Here is a 27,069-nt window from a genome sequence, read left to right on the forward strand (position 1 = left end):
TTATCAGTCTACCAAGATGAAGAAGGCAGGGAGTAAGGCATGTGGTCGTGGGCGTGGGCGTGGGCGTGGAGTTTCTGCAGGGAGAGGACGTGAGGATTCTGTGCCTGCAGGGAGAGGACGTGGGGATTCTGTGCCTGCTGCGGGCACCAGTGACTCAGCATCCCCCAGTTTTACCAGGGAACAGTCCTTTATGCGCAGCTTTGTAGGAGCTAGCCGTACCCCACTGCTGCGCGAGGACCAAATTGAAGCCGTTGTCGGATGGATGGCAGCTAACGCATCGACTTCAATTAGTTCCAGATCCTCTCAGGTCCTGAGCACTGAAGAGCACCCATCTGTCTCTTCACCACCTGCCAAATTGCCCAGGCAGTCAGAGAGCCCTGGACAGGAGCCATCTCTACTTCTGTTCTCTGAATCTCTTGGCTTGGAAAGAGGGGGCCAGCCAAGCAGAATTCGAGAATTTGAAGAAGAGGTAGTATGCAGTGATGCGCAACCGTTTTGTCTCTCTGAATCTGAAGAGGCGGGTGGGCCAGTGCCTATGGTCAGCAGCACACCTCAGTACGCATCTGATGATGAGACTCAGGTGCCACTTTCTGGTGCGTACTGTGCTGTCGAGACTACCCAGGAGAAGCAGTTGTTTGAAGAGGGTGGTGTAGATGATGAGGTCTTTGACCCATCATGGCGTGAGGGACAGGAAGGTGGTGGGAGCAGCTCTGAGGAAGAGATTCCCCGAACGGCCCAAAAAGGAGGGAGAGGGAGGGGGCAGACTTGGTTGCCTGTAGCCTCCACTTCGGCACCCATTAGGAGCATGGCTCTTCCAAAATCCAAAGCGGGCGCTCCCAAGACTTGCAGTGCCTGGTCCTTTTTTGACACAGTTGCAGATGACATTTGCTTTGTCAAATGCAAGCTGTGTAATCAGAAGGTGAAAAGAGGGAAAAGTGTCAGCAACCTCAATACCACAAATATGTGGAAACATGTGCGGACCAAGCACGTGGTGGAGTTACACAAACACACTGAAGACCTAGGCCAACCTACAGCGCCACCTACCACCTCTTCAGCTCGTGTTGTAGCCTCTTCCTCCAGCTCACACACAGCTGGTTCGGCTTCCTCACAGGATCGCCATGGAAGAATCTCTGGCACTGTTGTACAGAGACACAGTGTAATTCCACCCACAGCACCACTTTCCCAGTCATCCTCACACTCCCAGGCCAGTCTACAGCCATCGTTAGCACAGGCATGGGAGAAAAGGCGCCCATACTCGGCAAACCACCCCCGAGCACAGGCTCTGAATGCTGGCATTGCTAAACTACTGGCCCTTGAAATGCTATCATTCAGGCTGGTGGAGACTGACACATTCCGTAACTTTATGGCATTGGCAGTCCCACAATACAACGTGCCCAGCCGCTTTTATTTCAGCAGGCAAGCCGTCCCTGCCCTGCAACATCATGTGGAGGGAAAAATTAAACATGCGCTACAAAACGCCATCAGTAGCAAGGTCCACCTGACCACTGATGAGTGGACCAGTAAGTATGGACAGGGACGATACCTTTCCCTCACTGCCCATTGGGTAAATGTTGTGGAGCCGGGTACAGATCTTGAGAGTGGCGCTGTACGTGTTCTGCCAACTCCAAGGATTGCAGGAATCCAGTCTGTACACATTGACTCCTCCTCATACTCCAGTTCCTCTGAATCAGCGCTGCAGGAGCCGTCACGGTCTACCTCCACATCGACCCGTGAACGGTTCCCTGTTATGATGACCGATATGAGCACAGCCGTGGCCAAACGTCAACAGGCCGTATTAAAATTAATTTCTTTGGGGAATCGAAGCCACACAGCGCAGGAGCTCTGGAATGCCATCAAGCAGCAGAGTGACGTGTGGTTTGTGCCAGCGAATCTCCAGCCAGGCATGGTAGTGTGTGACAATGGCCGAAATCTGGTGGCAGCTCTGGGCCTAGGCAACCTCACTCACATCCCATGTCTGGCACATGTGCTCAACTTGGTCGTGCAGAGTTTTTTGAGGGACTATCCGGATCTTGATGCACTGCTTCACAAGGTCCGCATAGAGTGCGCTCACTTGCGGCGTTCCAGCAATGCAAGATCACGCATTGCAGCTCTGCAGCGCCGATTATGTCTTCCGGAACATCGCATCATATGTGACCTACCCACCAGGTGGAATTCAACGTTACATATGTTGGAGAGGTTGTGTGAGCAGCAGGCAGCAGTAATGGAGTACCAGCTGCAGCAGGCGCAAACAAGTCGCAGTGCGCGCCATTCACACTTCACCACCACTGAGTGGGCCTCTATGAAGGACATTTGCCACGTTTTGCGTGCCTTCGATTATTCCACGCGGATGGCGAGTGCAGATGATGCACTAGTCAGCATGACTATCCCCCTTATCTGCCTGCTTGAAAAAACACTGCAAGCACTAAGGGACGAGGTTTTGGAAGAGGTGGAGGATGAGGAGTCACAAATGCCATCTGCTTCTCTACAGTCTGCGCAACGTGGTTCCTCACAAAGGCCTAGGCAGGGGACACTTTGTGAGGAGGATGAGGAGGAGTCAATGGATGAGGAAGACATCTGTCCAGAGGAGGGAGGTACACAATGCTCTAGTAGTCAGTATCTAGAGCGAGGGTGGGGTGATGCAGAGCAGGCAGAGATCACGCCTCAAGCAGGGGACAGCGTTTCTTGGCCAGTTGGCAGTCTGCAGCACATGGTTGATTTCATGCTGCAGTGCCTGAGAAACGACCGCCGCATCGCCCACATTCTCAACACGGCTGATTATTGGGTGTCCACCCTCCTAGATCCTCGCTACCGGGACAACTTACAAAGCCTCATAACACCGTTGAACTGGGAGCGTAAAATGCGGGAGTACCAAGACGCACTGGTGCATTCCATCATGTTCTCCATTCCAACCGAGAGCAGTGCTGCTAGTGCTTTACAAAGCAGCTCAGTGCGTCGAGGCAGTGGAGGAAGCTCTGCACAAAGAGGGAGCAGAAGCAGCGCCTCAGCACAAGGCAAGACCAGTATGGCCGAAATGTGGCAAAGTTTTGTGTCCCCGCCGCCACAAATGTCTACACCATCACAGACGGCTCCAGTCAGCAGGAGGCAACGTTTCCGTCAGATGGTGACAGACTACATGTCTTGCCCTCTTAGTGTACTCCCAGACGGCTCTTCTCCCTTCAAGTTTTGGGTCTGTAAGCTGGATACATGGCCAGAGCTTAGTCAGTATGCACTGGAGGTGCAAGCTTGCCCTGCTGCTAGTGTATTATCGGAACGCGTCTTTAGTGCCGCAGGTGGTGTACTAACAGACCGTCGCATGCGACTATCCTCCGATAACGTTGACCGGCTTACTTTTCTCAAAATGAACAAGGCCTGGATCTCTCATGAATTTGCCAGTCCTCTTCCAGAATAAATAATTGGTTGGCAACAGTATCCAGGTCTCCTGTTCTATTCATGTTTCTACCACCTGAACTGTAATCCCTGAGCTCCAACACCGCCAGTTGGCGCTCGGAAGTGCCGTCTGCACAGTCAACACTTGCTGCCGTGTTATTGGGGTTCAGTAACGTCAGCTGTTCCCCTGCTGTGCGGACGGCAATTTCTCCTGCTCTGTCCACATCCACTGTACTACTGATTTAAAACCTCCTCCAAATACACCTCTGGCTCCTCTGTTTTCAGTATTATCCCTGAGCTCCAACACCGCCAGTTGGCGCTCGGAAGTGCCGTCTGCACAGTCAACACTTGCTACCATGTTATTGGGGTTCAGTAACGTCAGCTGTTCCCCTGCTGTGCGGATGGCAATTTCTCCTGCTCTGTCCACATTCTCACTACTACAGATTTTAAAGTTGCTCCAATTACACCTCTGGCTCCTCTGTTTTCAGTATTATCCCTGAGATCCAACACCGCCAGTTGGCGCTCGGAAGTGCCGTCTGCACAGTCAACACTTGCTGCCGTGTTATTGGGGTTCAGTAACGTCAGCTGTTCCCCTGCTGTGCGGACGGCAATTTCTCCTGCTCTGTCCACATCCACTGTACTACTGATTTAAAACCTCCTCCAAATACACCTCTGGCTCCTCTGTTTTCAGTATTATCCCTGAGCTCCAACACCGCCAGTTGGCGCTCGGAAGTGCCGTCTGCACAGTCAACACTTGCTACCATGTTATTGGGGTTCAGTAACGTCAGCTGTTCCCCTGCTGTGCGGACGGCAATTTCTCCTGCTCTGTCCACATTCTCACTACTACAGATTTTAAAGTTGCTCCAATTACACCTCTGGCTCCTCTGTTTTCAGTATTATCCCTGAGCTCCAACACCGCCAGTTGGCGCACGGAAGTGCCATCTGCACAGTCAACACTTGCTGCCGTGTTATTGGGGTTCAGTAACGTCAGCTGTTCCCCTGCTGTGCGGACGGCAATTTCTCCTGCTTTGTCCACATCCACTGTACTACACATTTTAAAGTTGCTCCAATTACACCTCTGGCTCCTCTGTTTTCATTCTTATCCCTGGGCTCCAACACCGCCAGTTGGCGCTCGGAAGTGCCGTCTGCACAGTCAACACTTGCTGCCGTGTTATTGGGGTTCAGTAACGTCAGCTGTTCCCCTGCTGTGCGGACGGCAATTTCTCCTGCTCTGTCCACATCCACTGTACTACTGATTTAAAACCTCCTCCAAATACACCTCTGGCTCCTCTGTTTTCAGTATTATCCCTGAGCTCCAACACCGCCAGTTGGCGCTCGGAAGTGCCGTCTGCACAGTCAACACTTGCTGCGGTGTTATTGGGGTTCGGTAACGTCAGCTGTTCCCCTGCTGTGTTCACGGCAATTTCTCCTGCTCTGTCCATATTCACTGTGCTACTTATTTAAAACTTGCTCCAATTACACCTCTGGCTCCTCTCTATTTTTATTCTTATCCCTGGGCTCCAGCACCGCCAGTTGGCGCTCGGAAGTGCTGTCTGCACAGTCAACACTTGCTGCCGTGTTATTGGGGTTCGGTAACGTCAGCTGTTCCCCTGCTGTACGGACGGCAATTTCTCCTGCTTTGTGCACATCCACTGTACTACACATTTTAAAGTTGCTCCAATTACACCTCTGGCTCCTCTGTTTTCATTCTTATCCCTGGGCTCCAGCACCGCCAGTTGGCGCTCGGAAGTGCCGTCTGCACAGTCAACACTTGCTGCGGTGTTATTGGGGTTCGGTAACGTCAGCTGTTCCCCTGCTGTGTTCACGGCAATTTCTCCTGCTCTGTCCATATTCACTGTGCTACTTATTTAAAACTTGCTCCAATTACACCTCTGGCTCCTCCGTTTTTAGTATTTACCCTGGGCTCCAATACCGCTAGTTGCTGCTCAGAAGTGCCGTCTGCACAGTCAACGCTTGCTCCAGTGTTATTGGGGTTCAGTAACGTCAGCTGATCCCCAGCTGTGTGTCCGGCAAATTCTCCTGCTTTGTCCACATCCACTGTACTACGGATTTAAAACCTCCTCCAAATACACCTCTGGCTCCTCTGTTTTTAGTATTTACCCTGGGCTCCAGCACCGCCAGCTGGTTCTCGGCAGTTCCATTGGCTCTTGTACCTTCTGCTACCCATCCGGGTTCCAGTACCGTCAGCTGGTCCTCGGTAGTTCCATTTGCTCTTGTATCTTCTGCTACCCATCCAGGTTCCAGTACCGTCAGCTGGTTCTCGGCAGTGTCTTTGGCACGGGTACTCCCTCCTGCCCAGCCTGGTTCCAGCACGCCAGCTGTTTCCGGGTAGTGTCAACGTCACTTTGCCTCCAATGCGTTGTCCTGTCGTGTTGCGGTCGGGTTAGCCGACTCTATGGTGCCTGCAGTTTAGGTGACTCCTATGTGGGCTGCGGGATCTGGCAATGAAGGCTGGTTCCATAGTGCCAATAGGACAAGCACCCCCTGTAGGACTGTGGGTTTTGGTAACTGCGGCCGGCTCGCGGCCTTGAACTTTTTTTTACGTGGGTACCTTCTGCTACCCATCCGGGTTCCAGTACCGTCAGCTGGTTCTCGGCAGTGCCTTTGGATTAGGTGCCTCCTTCTCGGTATCCAAGTTCCACCAACGTCTGCTGGTCCTTGGTAGTGCTTTCTGGCACAGGTACCTCCTGCTTAGTAACCGAGTTCCAGTAACATCAGCTGGTCCTCGGTAGTTCCATTGGCTCTTGTACCTTCTGCTACCCATCCGGGTTCCAGTACCGTCAGCTGGTCCTCGGTAGTTCCTCAGCTTTCTTGTACCTTCTGCTACATTTCCAAGTTCAAGCTTTTTGAAATGGTTCTTGGTAATCACTCTGGATCTCCCTGACGAGGACCCTGAAGACGAGGACCCTGAAGACCAACCCTAAGAAGACGAGGACCCCGAAGACAATGACCCTGAAGACGAGGACCCTGACAGACCACCCCGAAGAAGACGAGGACCCTGAAGACCACCCCGAAGAAGACGAGGACCCTGAAGACCACCCCGAAGAAGACGAGGACCCCGAAGACGAGGACCCAGAAGAACAACCCGAAGAAGACGAGGACCCCGAAGACGAGGACCCCCGAAGACGATGACCCTGAAGACCACCCCGAAGAAGACCAAGAAGATGACCCTGAAGAAGTTGACCAAGAAGACAAAGAAGAGAAGACAAGCACCAAGATACAGAAGAACAAGAGACAGAAAACCAAGAAGCAGAAATACAAGAAGCTGCAGAACAAAAAGCGGAAGAACATTAAGCATAAGACTAAAACTCAGAGCAAAAGATAATATCTAAATTATAAGCAGAAGATGACTAAGCAGTGTATGAGGGTGAGTCCGTTCCTCCTCGTGGTGCCCCTGGAAAAGACCTGCTGCTGCAGGCCAAACTGAACGCGGACAAATCCTGTTGTAAATCTTTTGTGACGGGCAGAACGAAAGGTGTAATGTCCAACCTTTTATAGATAACAACTACAGGAATGCCTGTCACAAATAAGAATATGATGAAGAAGAAGAATATGAAGAAGATGAAGAAGTAGAATATGAAGAATGTAAAAAAAAGAATAATACGAAGAAGGTGAAGAAGAAGAAGGTGAAGAAGAAGTGGATGAAAAAGATGCTGAGGATGATGAAGGAGAAAGTGTGGGAGAAGTAAAAAAGAAGGTGAAGAGCATGGAAGTAGTGAAACATAAATATCTGACAAAATATAAAAATACTTAACATAGTTAATATTTCCGTAACTCAGAACATAATAAAAAAATAGTAATTCCTGCTATTCCATTTGACTGGGCTAAACCTCTATGCCTTTATTGTCTCCCCCACCTCCCCCAATACATTCTATATTATTCTTAGTTGTTTTCCTTCATGTAGAAATAACCTACAAGGAAAGAAAGGGTTTATTTTAATTCCGATATTTATGTCCCATTTACTTGCATTGGTTTCCGGTATCGGAATCGGCGATATCCGATACTTTTTCGGTATCGGTCCGATACAATCCGATCCGATATTTCCCGATATCGGAAGGTATCGCTCAACACTAGTCATGATTACTTTGAATTCTGACAATATGAGGGTCATGTTGCAGGTAGTGCAGCAAAAAGGCACTTATGTGTCTTGCGCATCTCGGAGCCCCAAAATTATTTTCCGGGCTAGATGCAGCTAAAAATTATTATTAATTTTAAATCTGGTGGAGCTTAGTATAGATGGCCTAATAGGATCAGTGCTGCACACTGCTACAAAGCCCAAATTATTTTCCAGCCAAGATACAGATAAACATGATTAGTAATTTGAAAGCTTAAAACGGTTGGTAGGGTGATTTTAACCAATCATCAAGCTTTTACTCTCCCCAGGATGACACAGGGGTAGAAAAGTCGTTTCGGATCCATGATTTGTTCATCTTTATGAACGTGAGTCTGTCTACATTATCAGTGGAGAGCCGCGTGCGCTTATATGTCAGCACACCACCAGCAGCGCTGAACACACGTTCAGACAGAACGCTGGCTGCGGGGCATGACAAGATCTCCAAGGCGTAAGTGGCTAGCTCCGGCCATTTATCCAGATTGGAAGCCCAAAAAGAGCAAGGGTCCAGTGACACAGTCATGGTTTCAATGTTTACTTGGAGATACTCCTGTACCATCGTCTCTAGGCGTTGACTATGTGTCAGACTTCTTGTCTCCTGTGGCCTTGCAAAGGATGGGCTAAAAAAGTGGTGAAATGATTCCGCAAAATTGATGTTACCAGCAGATACTGTGGTTCTGTTACGGTTTGAGTGCTAAACACTTGACGATCCCACGGTTGGCAAGTTGGAACTGTGAGATTCACTACGTGCACCACTGGTGTTTTGTGGAAAAGCACATGTAAGATTCTGCAACAGTCTCTGCTGATACTCCTGCATGCGTGCATCCCTTTCTATGGCAGGAATAATTTCGGCAAATTTACTTTTGTACCGGGGATCTAACAGTGTGGCAACCCAGTAGTCAGGATTATTTCTAATTCTCACAATTCGAGGGTCATGTTGCAGGTAGTGCAGCAAGAAGGCACTCATGTGTGTTGCGCATCCAGGAGCACCAAGTCCCTGTTGTGTTGGTGGCGAGGTAACAATCATGCTTCCTTCCTCTGTCCTCTCCCCCCAACCTCGCACAACAGAAATGTGATCAAGGTCTCCCTCATCTGATGAGTCTTCCATCAGTTCGTCCTCCACTTCTTCCTGGGCTCCTGCACCTTCCTCACTAGTTTGGCTGCTATCATGCGCCCTGGTAAAACCATCTCCCCCACCCTCACATGCCTGCCGCCTTGGTGCTGCCGATCGTCTGGACCTTGCAGATGTTAGCCCTTCCGCATACAACTCCTCCTCCTCTACTTCCTCCACCTCCTCTTGTGCCACCACCTGACTCCGAATTCTGTTTAACATGTGCTCCAGCATGTAAATCAACGGAATAGTCATGCTGATAATGGCATCGTCAGCACTAAACATCTTCGTCGCCATTTCAAAAATGTGCAGAAGGGTGCATAGGTCCCTGATCTGAGACCACTCCTCCAGCGTGATTTGCCCCACCTCTGGATCTCGTTGGCCCAGGCTATACGTCAGAACGTATTGCACCAGGGCTTGTCGGTGCTGCCACAGTCGCTGCAACATGTGCAGAGTTGAATTCCACCGGGTAGGCACATCGCATTTTAGCCGGTGAAGTGGCAGGCCCAACGACTTCTGTAGAGATGTAAGTCGCTGAGCTGCGGGATGCGAACGGCGGAAGTGAGCACACAGCGACCGTGCCCTCTGCAGAAGGCCATCTAGTCTGGGATAGTGGGCTAAAAATTGCTGGACAACCAGGTTCAACACGTGAGCCATACAAGGCACGTGTGTGACATTGCCCCGGCGAAGGGCCGCACCCAGGTTTGCAGCATTGTCGCACACGGCCTTCCCTGGTTTCAGGTCCAGTGGAGACAACCATTCATGAAATTGGTTCTCCAGAGCTGACCACAACTCCTCAGCTGTGTGACTCACATTTCCCAGACATTTCAAAGTAAAAACCGCCTGATGACGTTGAGCCCTACTGCCAGCATAGTAAGGAGGTGTGCAGGATCCCTTCTGCCAGTTAGAAAGCTTGTGGCATGACCAGACAGGCTTTGGGTGCAGGTGGAAGACCGAGAGGAGGTTGAGGAGGCAGAAGCAGTGGAGGAACTTTGACATAAAGAGGATTGACGCACAACTCGTGGGGACGGCAAGACTTGGACAGCAGCCCCTTGTCCTGCTGTCCCCATAGTTACCCAGTGCCCAGTCAGCGACATGTAACGCCCCTGTCCATGCCTACTCGTCCAAGTGTCTGTGGTGAAATGCACCCTGTCACACACAGAGTTTCTCAAAGAAGCGGTGATGTTGTATGCGACATGCTGGTGGAGCGCAGGCACACCTTTCTTTGAGAAGTAGTGCCGACTGGGCATCTGGTACTGGGGCACTGCGACGGACATAAGGTCTCGAAAATCCTCTGTGTCCACCAGGCGGAAAGGCAGCATTTCTGTAGCCAAGAGCTTGCAGATGGTGAAATTCAACCTCTTAGCTTTCTCATGGCTAGGAGGAAATGGTCTTTTACTTGTCCACATCTGAGTGACCGAGGGCTGGCTATTGTGCTTAGACGGGGTTGATAAGGGTGTCCCCGGCAAACTGCCGGTCTGTGAGGAAGATGCAGGCGGACTTGTTAGGTTGCCTTGATCCAAAGGTGGTGCTATCGATGTCGGACAGCGCACAACACCAGCTGGTGTTACCACCTCCAAAGAAAATGATGACCTGCCAATCACGCTGGCTGTTGCGGGTAAAGAGGTGGCAGGTCTGCGCCCCAAAACAGGTGTGACTGCTGTCCCCCCAGTCACAGAGGATGAAGAGGCCGCGGATGCACAAGATATGGCAGACGGTGGTTGGCCCGGCCGGCTAGGCCGCATTGTAGCACACTGAGCTTCCCACTGCAACTTATGCTTCATGTCCATGTGCCGGTTCATGCATGAAGTACTCAAACTATGTATTTTTTGGCCTCTACTTAGCTTTTGCTGACAAATGTTACAGATAACACGAGTTGGGTCATCTTTATCGTTCTGAAAAAATGCCCAGGCTATGCAAGGCTTAGCACCCATGCGACCTGAAGAGCCACCACGACTTGTGGTGAGAGGCAGAGTTGTGTTTGAGGATGCAGTTGTTGACGTGCTTCCAGTACTACGTCTCTGTCCAGGAAGGCGCAACCTGACCTCGTCGTCACTAGCATCTTCCTCCACCTCCTCTGCTGACCTCATCTCTTGGCTGACTGTAGGTTGACAGTAAGTGGGATCTCCAACCTCATCATCATCACCCTGTGCATTATCACACCCGTCGTCCTCAGAGCCAACCTGTTCCTGCCCTGACAAAAAACTAAAGTTGTCGCTCCAATCAGGTATTTGAGTCTCATCATTGTCTTCCTCATTGTCTCCACCAACAGGAGTTACAGTTTGGGAATGAGGGTCTACATTATGGTCAGAACCTTCAGCGTCTGGTCCTGGATCCGACTCATAAAGATTCTGGGCATCAGTGCAGATCATTTCCTCGTCTGGATTCACAGAAGCGCTGGAGTCGACCTCTGATTCCCAGGCTATAGTATGAGTAAACAGCTCTGCAGACTCAACCATCTGTTCTACCTCATACTCAGACGGGCAGCTGGAGATTTGGGAGCTGTGAGGAAGCAAGTGCGATTGGGGTGACACCTTTGAGGACTGGAGTATTTGTGATGTTGAAGTTGATGTGGAGGAGAGCCCACTTAAAGGAGCACTTGATATCCGTTGAAGCACCTGCTGTTTTTGTGCCTCATCTGGAATTTGTAGCGATTGGCGTGGCCGTAAGAAAGGGGTCTTATCACATTGTCCGCTAAAAGAAGTAGACATTTTAGTTTGGCTGGAAGATGGTCTTTCTTCTGCAGATGTTACTGTTGCTTTAACACCTAACCCACGGACACAACCTTTTTTCCCCTTCCCAACACGCCTATTCCCCTTTCCACCAGCAGCAGGCCTTTTTCCACTCATTTTGGTGGTTAACTAATTCACAACTCTGGAGTTGTTTGCACAATAAAACAATGGATGGGAACCGAGCAGAGCTGAGTGGCCAAATTGTGGTATTAGGCCAAAACTATTGGCTGGGTTAGATGGAGAAAAAAATTATATTCGATTTGCAACCTGATGGAGGTCAATATAGATGGACTAATAGAACAAGTCCCACACACAGCTAGAAGCCCAAATATTTTTTCAGAGGTAGATGCAGAAAAAAAATATATTCAGTTTGCAACCTGATGGAGGTCAGTATAGATGGACTAATAGAGAAAGTCCCACACACTGCTAGAAGGCCAAATATTTTTTCGGATCTAGATGCAGACAAAAAATTATTTTGAATTTGCAACCTGATGGAGGTCAGTATAGGTGGACTAATAGAACAAGTCCCACACACTGCTAGAAGGCCAAATATTTTTTCAGAGCTAGATGCAGAAAAAAATTATATTCAGTTTGCAACCTGATGGAGGTCAGTATAGATGGACTAATAGAACAAGTCCCACACACAGCTAGAAGTCCAAATATTTTTTCAGAGGTAGATGCAGAAAAAAATTATATTCAGTTTGCAACCTGATGGAGGTCTGTATAGATGGATTAATAGAACAAGTCCCACACACAGCTATAAGCCCAATATTTTTTCAGAGGTAGATGCAGAAAAAAAAATATTTTTAATTTGCAACCTGATGGAGGTCAGTATAGATGGACTAATAGAGAAAGTCCCACACACTGCTAGAAGGCCAAATATTTTTTCAGAGCTAGATGCAGAAAAAAATTATATTCAGTTTGCAACCTGATGGAGGTCAGTATAGATGGACTAATAGAACAAGTCCCACACACAGCTAGAAGCCCAAATATTTTTTCAGAGGTAGATGCAGATAAAAATTATTTTTAATTTGCAACCTGATGGAGGTCAGTATAGATGGACTAATAGAGAAAGTCCCACACACTGCTAGAAGGCCAAATATTTTTTCAGAGCTATATGCAGATAAAAATTATTTTTAATTTGCAACCTGATGGAGGTCAGTATAGATGGACTAATAGAGAAAGTCCCACACACTACTAGAAGGTCAAATATTTTTTCAGAGCTAGATGCAGAAAAAAATTATATTCAGTTTGCAACCTGATGGAGGTCAGTATAGATGGACTAATAGAGAAAGTCCCACACACTGCTAGAAGGCCAAATATTTTTTCAGAGCTAGATGCAGATAAAAATTATTTTTAATTTGCAACCTGATGGAGGTCAGTATAGATGGACTAATAGAGAAAGTCCCACACGCTGCTAGAAGGCCAAATATTTTTTCAGAGGTAGATGCAGAAAAAAAATATATTCACTTTGCAACCTGATGGAGGTCAGTATAGATGGACTAATAGAGAAAGTCCCACACACTGCTAGAAGGCCAAATATTTTTTCAGAGCTAGATGCAGATAAAAATTATTTTTAATTTGCAACCTGATGGAGGTCAGTATAGATGGACTAATAGAGAAAGTCCCACACACTGCTAGAAGGCCAAATATTTTTTCAGATCTATATGCAGATAAAAATTATTTTTAATTTGCAACCTGATGGAGGTCAGTATAGATGGACTAATAGAGAAAGTCCCACACACTGCTAGAAGGCCAACTATTTTTTCAGAGCTAGATGCAGAAAAAAATTATATTCAGTTTGCAACCTGATGGAGGTCTGTATAGATGGATTAATAGAACAAGTCCCACACACAGCTAGAAGCCCAATATTATTTCAGAGGTAGATGCAGAAAAAAAATATATTCAGTTTGCAACCTGATGGAGGTCTGTATAGATGGATTAATAGAACAAGTCCCACACACAGCTAGAAGCCCAATATTTTTTCAGAGGTAGATGCAGAAAAAAAATATATTCAGTTTGCAACCTGATGGAGGTCAGTATAGATGGACTAATAGAGAAAGTCCCACACACTGCTAGAAGGCCAAATATTTTTTCGGATCTAGATGCAGACAAAAAATTATTTTGAATTTGCAACCTGATGGAGGTCAGTATAGGTGGACTAATAGAACAAGTCCCACACACTGCTAGAAGGCCAAATATTTTTTCAGAGCTAGATGCAGAAAAAAATTATATTCAGTTTGCAACCTGATGGAGGTCAGTATAGATGGACTAATAGAACAAGTCCCACACACAGCTAGAAGTCCAAATATTTTTTCAGAGGTAGATGCAGAAAAAAATTATATTCAGTTTGCAACCTGATGGAGGTCTGTATAGATGGATTAATAGAACAAGTCCCACACACAGCTATAAGCCCAATATTTTTTCAGAGGTAGATGCAGAAAAAAAAATATTTTTAATTTGCAACCTGATGGAGGTCAGTATAGATGGACTAATAGAGAAAGTCCCACACACTGCTAGAAGGCCAAATATTTTTTCAGAGCTAGATGCAGAAAAAAATTATATTCAGTTTGCAACCTGATGGAGGTCAGTATAGATGGACTAATAGAACAAGTCCCACACACAGCTAGAAGCCCAAATATTTTTTCAGAGGTAGATGCAGATAAAAATTATTTTTAATTTGCAACCTGATGGAGGTCAGTATAGATGGACTAATAGAGAAAGTCCCACACACTGCTAGAAGGCCAAATATTTTTTCAGAGCTAGATGCAGATAAAAATTATTTTTAATTTGCAACCTGATGGAGGTCAGTATAGATGGACTAATAGAGAAAGTCCCACACACTACTAGAAGGTCAAATATTTTTTCAGAGCTAGATGCAGAAAAAAATTATATTCAGTTTGCAACCTGATGGAGGTCAGTATAGATGGACTAATAGAGAAAGTCCCACACACTGCTAGAAGGCCAAATATTTTTTCAGAGCTAGATGCAGATAAAAATTATTTTTAATTTGCAACCTGATGGAGGTCAGTATAGATGGACTAATAGAGAAAGTCCCACACGCTGCTAGAAGGCCAAATATTTTTTCAGAGGTAGATGCAGAAAAAAAATATATTCACTTTGCAACCTGATGGAGGTCAGTATAGATGGACTAATAGAGAAAGTCCCACACACTGCTAGAAGGCCAAATATTTTTTCAGAGCTAGATGCAGATAAAAATTATTTTTAATTTGCAACCTGATGGAGGTCAGTATAGATGGACTAATAGAGAAAGTCCCACACACTGCTAGAAGGCCAAATATTTTTTCAGATCTATATGCAGATAAAAATTATTTTTAATTTGCAACCTGATGGAGGTCAGTATAGATGGACTAATAGAGAAAGTCCCACACACTGCTAGAAGGCCAACTATTTTTTCAGAGCTAGATGCAGAAAAAAATTATATTCAGTTTGCAACCTGATGGAGGTCTGTATAGATGGATTAATAGAACAAGTCCCACACACAGCTAGAAGCCCAATATTATTTCAGAGGTAGATGCAGAAAAAAAATATATTCAGTTTGCAACCTGATGGAGGTCTGTATAGATGGATTAATAGAACAAGTCCCACACACAGCTAGAAGCCCAATATTTTTTCAGAGGTAGATGCAGAAAAAAAATATATTCAGTTTGCAACCTGATGGAGGTCAGTATAGATGGACTAATAGAGAAGTCCCACACACTGCTAGAAGGCCAAATATTTTGTCAGAGCTAGATGCAGAAAAAAATTATATTCAGTTTGCAACCTGATGGAGGTCAGTATAGATGGACTAATAGAACAAGTCCCACACACAGCTAGTAGCCCAAATATTTTTTCAGAGGTAGATGCAGATAAAAATTATTTTTAATTTGCAACCTGATGGAGATCAGTATAGATGGACTAATAGAGAAAGTCCCACACACTGCTAGAAGGCCAAATATTTTTTCAGATCTAGATGCAGATAAAAATTATTTTTAATTTGCAACCTGATGGAGGTCAGTATAGATGGACTAATAGAGAAAGTCCCACACACTGCTAGAAGGCCAAATATTTTTTCAGAGCTAGATGCAGAAAAAAATCATATTCAGTTTGCAACCTGATGGAGGTCAGTATAGATGGGCTAATAGAACAAGTCCCACACACTGCTAGAAGCCCAAATATTTTTTCAGAGCTAGATGCAGAAAAAAATTATATTCAATTTGCAACCTGATGGAGGTCAGTATAGATGGACTAATAGAATGATGCTATGCCCAAAAGATTTTACTTCACTAGGTGCAGTAAAAAAATTGGTATTCTATACACAGGTGGTATATCTTGCAACACAGATAGGCTACTCCACTGACTAACACACTCTGCAATAGGCCAAAAAGGATTAGCTTTGCTAGATTCAGCCAAATGCTGTGAAAAAAACTTGCACAACACTCGCACAGACCTGCCTGGCAAAAACTGATAGGAACTGATGTAACCTAGTCCTGAAAAGGACTGCAATTACAATTAGTCTGTACTCCCACAATCTATCTATTTAAGAGCACAGACCTGCATGATAAAAGTCGTAGGAAATGCTGTAACCTAGTCCTTAAAAGGACTGCAATCACAACTATTCCCTACTCCCAAGCTATCTGTAGATTTGTGCGAAAATTTGCTTGAAATTAACAAGGTATAGCGCACACAGCAACAGCGGTGCCGTCTAACACGCAGCTGTAGCAGTGAGAAAATGGTGGCGACGGGGAAAATGGCTTGGTCTTATAGGGCAAGGACATGTGACATACACTGCCAATGACACATGCCCTTGCTTGTGTGAAAAACAGCAGTTCGCTCCGTGTGTGCGCTGCTGATAGGCTGACAGACTGCACCTCCCCACTGCAAATGCGGGAAAGAGAAAAAAAAATGGAGATCTTCATTATTCCTGCAGAGATCCATCCCCTGCCCCTCCCCCCACCCCGCTGTACACTCAAACTGCGTATTAACATTAATTTTCATCATTACTGAGAAAAAATCCAGTTATGATTTTGGTGCACGAACAGTTATCGAACATAACCTCGAACAGCCGAATTTTTCTCAAATCGTTCGTGTTCGCCGAACGGCTCGAACACCGCCCAAAACAGCTCGAATTTGAGATTGGCGAACAGTTCGAGTAGAACAACGCTCATCTCTAGTCACATCCTCCTCCACCTCCTCTGCTGACCTCATCGACTGGCTGACTGTGGGTTGACAGTAAATGGGATCTCCAACCTCGTCATCATCACCCTGTGTGTTCTCACACCCGTCGTCCTCAGAGCCAACCTCTTCCTGCCCTGCCCGAAAAGTCAAGTTGTCGCTCCAATTAGGTATTTGAGTCTCATCATCGTCTTCATCATTGTCTCCACCAACAGGAGTTACAGTTTGGGAAAGAGGGTCTACATTATGCTCAGAACCTTCTTCATCTGGTGCTGGATCCGACTCATAAAGATTCTGGGCATCAGTGCAGATCATTTCCTCGTCTGGATTAACAGAAGCTCTGGAGCAGACCTCCGTTTCCCAGGCTATAGTATGAGTAAACAGCTGTGCAGACTCAACCATCTGTGTTACCCCATACTCAGACGGGCAGCGGGAGACTTGGGAGCTGTGAGGAAGCAAGTGCGATTGGGGTGACACCTCTGAGGACTGGAGTATTTGTGATGTTAAAGTTGAGATGGAGGAAAGCCCACTTGAAGGAGCACTTGATATACGTTGAAGCACCTGCTGTTTTTGTGCCTCATCTGGAATTTGTAGCGATGGGCATGTCTGGAAGAATGGGATCGTATCCCATTGTCCACGAAAAGAAGTAAACATCTTAGTTTGGCTGGAAGACAGTCTTTCTTCTGCAGATGTTAACCCCCCCACCGCGGGGGGGCTCGACCCACCAGCGGACAGGCACCAGTATTGGGAGAGGGGGGCTGGCTGTCAGGGTCCACTGTGGCTCTGGCACAAACCCGGCGACACGGAGGTCGCACGGGCAGGAACGGACTGGCCGTGTCGGCTTGGCACTCCAGCTTAGTCCCTCTGCCCGCTCGCGCCCGTAACCTCAAAGGGATGCGCAAGCGGCTTTTCTTCCCAGGGCTGTTCCCCGCCCAGCAGGATCGTGGGGGAGCTCAGGTCGGCCTTCCACTGTACTCCCTTATCTCCCACGCCCTCTTTCCTTCTTCTGTTCTCCATCTAACCCCTCGGCTCTGTGGTGTCCACTCTCCCTCCGGCTCTCTCCTTCTCACAGGTGGACTACCGCGTGTATTCACACTGTGGCGAATCTTTTAGGTCCAGGCATAAGAAGTTGTCGAGGTAATGGATAATATGTGTCCCCTTAGAAAAATCCATTACAACCCATTCGAGGAAGCAACTAAACGCCTCAAATAGTGAGCTGGATCTGGAGCACCCCATGGGCAAACAGCGATCTATATAGTATGCTCCTTCCCAGAAGCAGCCCAATAGGTGGACACTATTCGGAGGCACAGGTAGTAAGTAACCGGAACGCCGCATCAAAGTCTGTTTTGGCCATTAGGGTGACCCTTCCCAACTTCTTGATCTGCCTGATTGCCTTGTCAAAGGATGTACAGTATATACTACTGTACTTGGTTCCACGTCGATGTTGTCGTTTCCGGACCTGCCCCTTGGATATGACAAATGGTGGATTAGTCCGAATGTATTGGGTTCCGTTTTTGGCACAACTCACAACGGGGATACCAATACGTCTTGTAAGGAAAGTGTTCTGAATGGAACCGCCATTCTACCTAAAGATATTTCTTTTTTTAATTTTCTTGTCACGACGTCTGGGTGTTGGTAGGCTGATTTTAGATTTTTACTCCAGCCTTTCTTGATTTTAGAAGGGCATGATATGCCTATATCTGTGTCTCCCCCTCCTTTTACTCCTCCACCTCTTTTCTTTTCGCATGACTATATGTACTTGTCACTTTTCCATGTGTTAGTTGTGTCTTCTGAGCAGTTTGTCAGCTTTTGGACACCTTTGAAGTGTTTTCTATGTGCTTTCTATGTGTTTCTATGTGTTTTTGTTTGCCTGCCATTGGTTTTAACGGTGTTCGATGAACAGTTCGACGAACAGTTAGCTTAACAAGACGGTTTTAATGCCCCTTGGAAGAATGGTGGAGGTCGCAGTAGCTTAACAAGACGGTTTTAATGCCCCTGGGAAAAGAGGTGGAGGTCGCAGTAGCTTAACAAGACGGTTTTAATGCCCCTTGGAAGAATGGTGGAGGTCGCAGTAGCTTAACAAGATGGTTTTAATGCCCCTTGGAAGAGACGTGGAGGTCGCAGTGGAATAAAAAGACGGTTTTAATGCCCCTTGGAAGAGACGTGGAGGTCGCAGTGGAATAAAAAGACAATATCAATGCCCCTGGGAAAAGTGGTGGAGGTCGCAGTAGCTTAACAAGAAGGTTTTCATGCCCCTTACAAGAGCCATGCAGTACAGCATATTAAAAACATTATTCCCAATATTTGGGAGTGGGTCTCCCATAGTCTTTGACTTTGCCTTCCAAGCAAAAGCTGCCAAAAATTAGGACGGAGGAACTTGCAATGCTGGCAACACGGACCACGGTCACCCTGGTGGTATAGTGGTGGTGGAGGCTGAGGATAAGGAGAATAGCAAAATACAGTCGAAATGAGGAAGCGTATACCCATGTGTGGGTGTGAAGCGGTGCATGGGAATACACCTCCCGAAATAACACAGTGGATTTGACTTTATGTTACTCTGCTGTCATTTGGTGGTGATGAGAAGTCTGGCCCAATCCAGCCCTTGTTCATTTTGAAAAGAGTCAGCTTGTCAGCATTGTCAGTTGACAGGCGAGTGCGCTTATCAGTTGTAATTCCCCAAGCGACACAAAAAGCACGCTTCGATAACATGCTAGCTGCAGTCCAGGCCAGGACCTCCAAGGCATACAGAGTGAGTTCATTCCAAGTGTCCAGATTGGATACCTAATAATTAAAAGGCACAGAGGAATTACGGAGGATGCTGGTACGGTCTGCAAGGTACTCCCTCACCATCTTTTGAAACTTTCCACTCATTGTGAGAGTACCTGGCGCCTCAGGGCCTGTAAGCTGGGCGGGTCTCAGAAACTGTCCCAGAATGTTGACAGTGTTCCCCTGCCTCTGCTGGATTGGAGTTCCGTCTCTCTCGCCTGTACGCCTTGGTTGGTCAACGAACTGTGACCTCTGCCGCTAGCGTGTTCAAATGGGAATTTTTTTAACAGTTCTGCAGCAAGGGCGTTCTGGTACTATCACATTTTTGTAGACCTCTCCACCTCAGGAATAAGAGAGTGAAAGTTCTCCTTGTAGCGGGGGTCTAAAAGTATCACCAACCAGTAATGACTGTCACCCAACATTTTGACAACGCGAGGGTCACGGTTAAGGCAGCGTAACATAAAGTCAGCCATGCGTGCCAGACTGGTAACGGGCAAGACTTCTGTGTCCTCACCAAGATGACGACTGACTATGCTTTCCTCCTCCTCTTCCTCCTCCCCCCTGTCCTCAGGCCACCCACGCTGAACCGACTGTATGACAGTTGTACAGGTACTACCGTCTACAGCGCATGATACCAGCTCCTGTTCTTCCTCCTCCTCCTCCTCTCCCTCATTGTCCCCCAATGCACGTTGGGATGAGATGAGGCTGGGCTGTGTGTAATCACCCATTGCGAGTTCTTGATCCATCTCATCATACTCTGGCTGCAATGCCTCTTTAATTCTCTGCAGAGAGCGTTGCAAAAGACAGACAAGTGGGATGCTGACGCTAATGATGGCGTCATCGCCACTCACCATCTTGGTGGACTCCTCAAAGTTTGTCAGGATGGTACATATGTCAGACATCCAGGTCCACTCCTGAGGTCTTATGTGTGGAGTCTGACCTGAATATCGACGGCCTTGTTGCAGTTGGTACTCCACAACTGCTCTCTTCTGCTCACAAATCTTTTGCAACATGTGGAGGGTAGAGTTCCAAGGTGTGGGGACATCACACACCAGTCGGTGTGCCGGAAGCTGCAAACGCTGCTGCAACACAGCAAGGGCGGCGGAAGCTGTAGCCGGATTCTGAAAATGAGCTGACAGGCGGCATACTTTGACGAGCAGATCTGGCAACTCGGGGTACGATTTAAGAAACCGCTGAACCACGAGGTTACGCACATGAGCCAGGCATGGTACGTGTGTGATCTCGCCTCGCCTCAGAGCCGCCACCAGGTTATGGCCATTGTCACACACGACCATGCCTGGATGTAGGTTCAGCGGTCTCAGCCACTGATCTGCCTGCTCTTTCACAGCTGTCCACAACTCACAAGCAGTGTGAGGTTTATCACCTAAGCTTATGAGTTTCAGCACAGCCTGTTGCCGCTTGGCTGAGGCAGTACTGCAGTGCTTCCAGCTTGTAACTGATGTGGTGATATCTGAGATGGAGGCTGAACATGAGGAGGAGGAGGAGGATGATGCGCAGGAGCTGTACACTGTGGGGGCAACTCTGACTGACATAGGGCCCGCAATCCTCGGTGTGGCGAGGATGTGTTCCATCCCAAGGTCCGACTGGGTCCCGGCTTCCACTATGTTTACCCAGTGTGCCGTCAGGGAGATGTACCGTCCCTGGCCACAAGAACTTGTCCACATGTCTGTTGTCAGGTGGACTCTCCCAGTAACTGCATTGTTGAGGGCACGGCAGATGTTTTGGGACATGTGCTTTTGTAGTGCGGGGATGGCACACCGGGCAAAATAGTGTTGGCTCGGGACCGAGTACCGAGGGACGGCCACCGCCATAAGGTTGTAGAAGGATTCCGTCTCCACCAGCCTAAAAGGCAGCATTTCCAACGCAAGCAGTCGTGAAATGTGCGAATTTAGGACTGTGGCCTGTGGGGTGTTGGCTGCGAATTTGTGCTTTCATTCAAAGCTCTGGGATATGGACAATTGAATGCTGCGGTGGGACATGGACCTGGACGTTGATGCTGTTTCTTGAGAAACTGCCATAACAAGTGAAGACTGAGAGGAGGGGGCATCTCTGCATGCAGTATGGACAGGGGATTGCCTTGCACGCACAACAGGGGGTTCTACTACACGCACAACAGCGGAAGAAGCAGTGGTGACACCCGCTGACACTGGTCGTGGACCCTGGGGTTCGCCCCACAAAGTCAGGTGCTTTGCTGACATGTGCCTGATCATGCTGGTGGTGGTCTGGCTGGTAGTTTTGTCACCCCTGCTGATGCTGGCATGGCAGGTGGTACAAATGGCCTTTTTGGGGTTATCAGCAGTCTTTAAAAAAATTCCAGACTCTGGAAGACCTACCGGTTGTACTGGCAATGTCCCTCGTGTTGGTGTTACGGGGAACTGTTGCCCGCCTTCTGCGTGCTGCCACCACACTGCTTCTTCCTGCCTGTTGGGGTACTCTGCCTCCCTCCCCCTGTGTGCTGCTGGCCTCGCTCTGCGTGTCCTCCTGCCACGTTGGGTCAGTTACTAGATCATCCACCACCTCCTCCTCTTCCACTTGCACACCACGATCCTCCTCCTCACTTCGTGGCAATTGTGTCTCGTCATCGTCCACCTCTTGTGACAAATTGCCAGCGTCGACTTCCTGTGGCCGTGGCTGTTCAAATATTTGGGCATCGCTACATGGGATCTCCTCTTCCTCCACTTCAAGCGGAGCAGGCGAGGGGCAAAAATATGGAAATGGACCAGTGAACAGCTCTTCAGAGTGTCCAACTGTGGGATCAGTTGCTGTCTGACGACACTCGGCATGGTGGGAGGAAGGAGCAACAGGGTGAGGAGGAGTATGCGGTCGAGATTCACGGCTACTAAAACTTGACCGTGTGGAAGACAGACCAGAGGTGGTGGTGCTCAGGTAACTGGAAGTATTATCTGCTATCCAATTAATAACCTGTTCACACTGATCAGTTCACAATACTGGTGTTGTAGTCTGCTTCCCAAGTAATTTGGTCAAGAAGTGGGAGCGAGAAGATGTGGCTGTTGGTTGTGGCACATTTTCACCATGGCCACGGCCCCATCCTCTACACGCACCATCACCAGAACGTCTACTTCCACGTCCCTTGCCACGCGCCTTGCCCATTGTAAATGAAGTAAAATAGCTTACACTCGCACTATCAATGGAAAAAGGGTAATAAAAAGGAGATTAGAACCGTGGAAGAGGAAAACCACAGTTCTATTTGTCTGGCCTACACCAGAATCTTTTAAACAGATATATTTGTGACTGAACAGACAGGGAGACACTATTACTGTTTTTTTTTACTTAAAACTGGCCAAAAGCAGGATAATACAGAGATTTGACCCGTGGAACTGCAAAACCACAGTTCTATTTCTCTGGCCTACACCAGAATCTTTTAAACAGATATATTGGTGTCTGACCAGTCAGGGAGACACTATTACAGGTTTTTTTTATGGCAAAAAAATGCCAAAAGTAGGATTGTACAGAGATTTGACCCATGGAACTGCAAAACCACAGTTATAGTTATGTGGCGTACACCAGAATCTTTTAAATAAATACATTGGTGTCTGACCAGTCAGGGAAACACTATAAGGCTGAGTTCACACGATGCGTATTTAATGCGTTCCTGCGGCGTTTTTGCAGTTGCGCAAACGCCGCGGAAACGCATTAAAAACGCATGGTAGAAGGGCAGCAATGTTCCCCAATTGAAATTCGCATGTGCTATGCCCATGATGCGGATTTTTCCGCTGCGTAAACGCTGCGCTCAAAAATCCGCAGCATGTCAATTAATTTTGCGGAAACGCAGCGTTTTCGCCGCCATTGACTTGCATTAGAACGTGCCAATTCCGCAAGACTGCATCTGTACTTGCGTAATTGGCGCGTTCTAATGTGCGGATGGTACCCGGGTGTGGAGGAGAGGAGAGTCTCATCCACACCCAGGTACCATTAAAAAAGCTGTAAAAAAAGAATAAAATAAAAAATAAATGTATTCTTACCTTCTGTCGGCCCGCGCACCGCTCCTTCTTGGTTCCCGGCACTTGCAGTGAGTTGTAGGACCTGCGCTGACGTCAGAGTCATGTGACGGGTCACGTGACGCTGACGTCGGCAGGTCTTTCAATTCAAAGTTGCCGGCGAGGGAGAATGGATTGAGCAGGACAGCGCGGGCCATCGGAGGTAAGTATATACACTCTCTCGGGTCACACTATATAAATCCATGTCGGGTGCATGGATTTATATAGTGTGACCTAGTAGTCAAGCACTTTCCAGGTGATGCTAATGACTCGCCTCCTGGGCCGTGGGGCACTTAGATCCGGGCAGTAGGGGAACGATGGGAGTAGTAGTGGCAACCCGGTTCCGTGGCTCAGGGTGGTCAGCCCAGTGGTAGTCCGTTATGTGCTGATGATTATGTCCGACTACGCCACCCGTGGATTTGCGGTCATTAGGAACCGCCGCTGCAAGGCAGACCGCTGGGGCTGATGATGTACGCAGCTGGGATGGTGTGACTCCCCACGGGAAGAGTGCGGCCCCAGGGCAGTGTAGTGGATGTTGGGAGTGATGGTACTGAGAGTCCCAGTGCTGATAGTGCTGGAGGAGCAAGGAGCACGCAGACAACAGGTTGCAGTCCAGGATCTTTACTAGAACAGGTAAATTGACCCACAAACAGTCCCAGCTAGGAGGGGACCTGGATGTCTGAGAGCAATGGGGAAATTGGCCCTGGTCAGGGTGAGGGTGTAGGCCTACCGTGCTTTCTGTGCTCCTTCTGGCTATCTCCTCGTTATAGGGTAAAAGCCCACGTTTCCGAGCTTTCCGTGTATTCTCACCTGTATGGCCTGCGACGTGGGTTCCTTTCTGCTCCCAGCCTGGTACGGCTGTGCTGGTCCCTTCTGTTGTGGCAGAGCCTCCAGGCTTCTTAGGCCAAGGAATATACAGTCCCTTGCGGACTGGTTATCTGCTGTAGGATGTGGAATCCTCCCAGCCTCAGACACCAAAGTCTGGTAGATTAAGTCCGTTATCTGCCAAGACAGGCTCACTTCGCCTCTTGTCTCTGGCTTGTGGCTCTCCTCCTGCCACACTTCCTCTTAGGTGCAATACAACTGTCCCTCTCTGCTCTGGGACCTGAATCCTCAGACAGGTCGTCCAGCTCTCTCTAACCCTGCCCCCAGCACCAGCTTTTATAGGGGCAGCCTGCTCCCCGTACTGGCCTGAGAAAGGAGGTACTGCATGCTAATGTTCCCCTGACTAGAGAACCTCCCCCTTGCTCTCAGACACAGCTTTATTACATTTTGTGGCATCCAGGCCAGGGTGACACACTAAAATCGCCTTGAATGGGCTTGTCAATCCACATGCGGAAACTCATGTGAATCCGCATGTATTCCGCAGGAAAAACGCATGCACAATCTGCATGCGTTTTTTCTGCCAGGGAGATGCAGAAATGATGCAGAAATTTTCTGCTTCATTTCTGCATCGTGGGCACATACCCTAAGGCTATGTGCCCACATAGCAGACTTGATGCAGAGCATTTTTGCCTCTCTCTGGCAGAAAAAACGCATGCAGATTTACATGCGTTTTTTTCTGCCAGAGAGAAGCGTTTTTGCATGCGTTTTTGCATGCGTTTTTTCAAGCACTTTTCCAAATGATTTTGAGCATCACTTGGAAAAGTGCTTGACAAGTTGATCACACAATATAAATCCATGCAACCGGCATGGATTTATAATGTGTGAACAGCTTAGATGCTTTAAATGCAGCATCTATAGTAAAAAAAAAAGAATTAAAACGTTAAAATTAAAAAAAACTGTATATTCACCTCTCTGGCAGCCCCCGGTCTGCTCTCCGGTCTCCTCCCGTCTGCTCCCGGCCGTGTCTTCTCCGCAGTGTACTGTCAGGACCTGGGGTGACGTCAGTCAGCTGATGGTCACGCGACGTCAGCGGTCGCGTGACCATCAGGTGACTAAATGACGTCACCGCAGGTCCTGACAGTACACTGCGGAGAAGACGCGGCCGGGAGCAGACCGGAGGAGACCGGAGAGCAGACCGGGGGCCGCCGGAGAGGTGAATATACAGGTTTTGTTCATTTTTAACTTTTTTATTTCTTTTTTTCACCGCGTAGTAGCCGAGATGAAGAGGAGTTGTAGTCTCCTCTTCATCCCAGGTACCACACGCACCGGGATTACTCTGCAGCGTAATCGCGGTAGAAATGGTCATGCTGCGTTTTGCAAACCAATGCGAATTCGACGCGCAAATTAGCGCATCATGTGCACAGCACATCCGAATTCACATTGCTTTGCATGGCAGACTGTTTTACAAGTGTTTTCGTGGCCGTAAATACGCCGCAAAAATGCTACAAAAATGCTACGTAGGCACATAGCCTTACAGGTTTTTTTTACGGCAAAAAATGCCAAAAGCAGGATAATACAGAGATTTGACCCGTGGAACTGCAAAACCACAGTTCTATTTCTCTGGCCTACACCAGACTCTTTTAAACAGATATATTGGTGTCTGACCAGTCAGGGAGACACTATTACAGTTTTTTTTTTACGGCAAAAAATGCCAAAAGCAGGATAATATAGAGATTTAACCCGTGGAACTGCAAAACCACAGTTCTATTTTTCTGGCCTACACCAGAGTCTTTTAAACAGAAATAAAGGTGTCTGAACAGTCACAGACAAACTCAATTTTTTTTGTGGGGGGGGGGAATACCAAAAGGTTAATAAGACGCGTATTTGTACAGTCTGACTGATGAAAAAAAAAAGGATTTTTCCTGGCCCCTGAGACCGGGGAATAAGTTTAGCAATTTGACCAGCAGGAGCACACAGGACTGTAATGCAGTGTTTGTTGGTATAACCACTGCGTCTCCTATACAGCCTGCCTGCCTGATATCTGGGATGGATATTAGTCCTGAGAAGGACTGTTTGTTTGATTTGGCAGACTTTACAGACCCTACACTACCTATTTAGCACTATATATCTCTCCCTAGCTCAGCAGCACTCTTCCTACACCGTCTGATCCAGAGCGACTGTGTCCAAGATGGCGGCGCCTGGTTTTAAATACTCGAGGTGACGCTGTGCGGCCAGCCAATCACTGTAATGCCCACAAACAACATGGCTGTGGCATTACAATCCCTGCATGTTCATTGGCTCTGAAAAGAGCGCCAAACGTGCAGGGCGGAGACCCGAGCTCCCGCCCGAGTAACCCCAAAATGCTCGGTGCTCGCCGAACATCCCGAGTAGTGAGATGCTCGGGCGAGTAGCGAGCAGTGTCGAGCATGCTCGCTCAACACTATTGGTAATGTAATGCACAGCTGATTTTCTGAACACAAATAAATCCATGACAGAAAATCTACTACATATCAGTCCTGCATGGGCATACCCAAAGGGAGAAATCTGCATCATAGTGTGGAAATTCCATAAAGTGCACAGAAATCATAGGACTCCATATCCATTAACCCACACTAGGAGCGCCACTAAATGTATGAATGGCTGTGTACAGCTAATATCAAACGTAAAGGATAAATTAATACGAAATGCAGTGAGCCACGAAGAGTCGTTACAGCAGTGCCATGTCACCTGCCCTCCACTTGGTCTTCCAGAGCAGATGCATGCCCTTCATCAATGGTAAGTATGGCACTGTGGTCAGTGGATTGCTAGTGTAGTACCCATTACTTAAAGTCAGAAAGAGCACTTCTATTAAATCAGATTCCCTCCACCCCTGGTAATGCACATCGTGGTGAAATAGTTTAGCTTTAAGTGACATATTGAATG

This window comes from Phyllobates terribilis, unplaced genomic scaffold, assembly GCF_046119375.1.
Source record: "Phyllobates terribilis strain yellow unplaced genomic scaffold, ASM4611937v1 Scaffold_7__3_contigs__length_470593459, whole genome shotgun sequence".
Lineage (NCBI taxonomy): Eukaryota > Metazoa > Chordata > Amphibia > Anura > Dendrobatidae > Phyllobates > Phyllobates terribilis.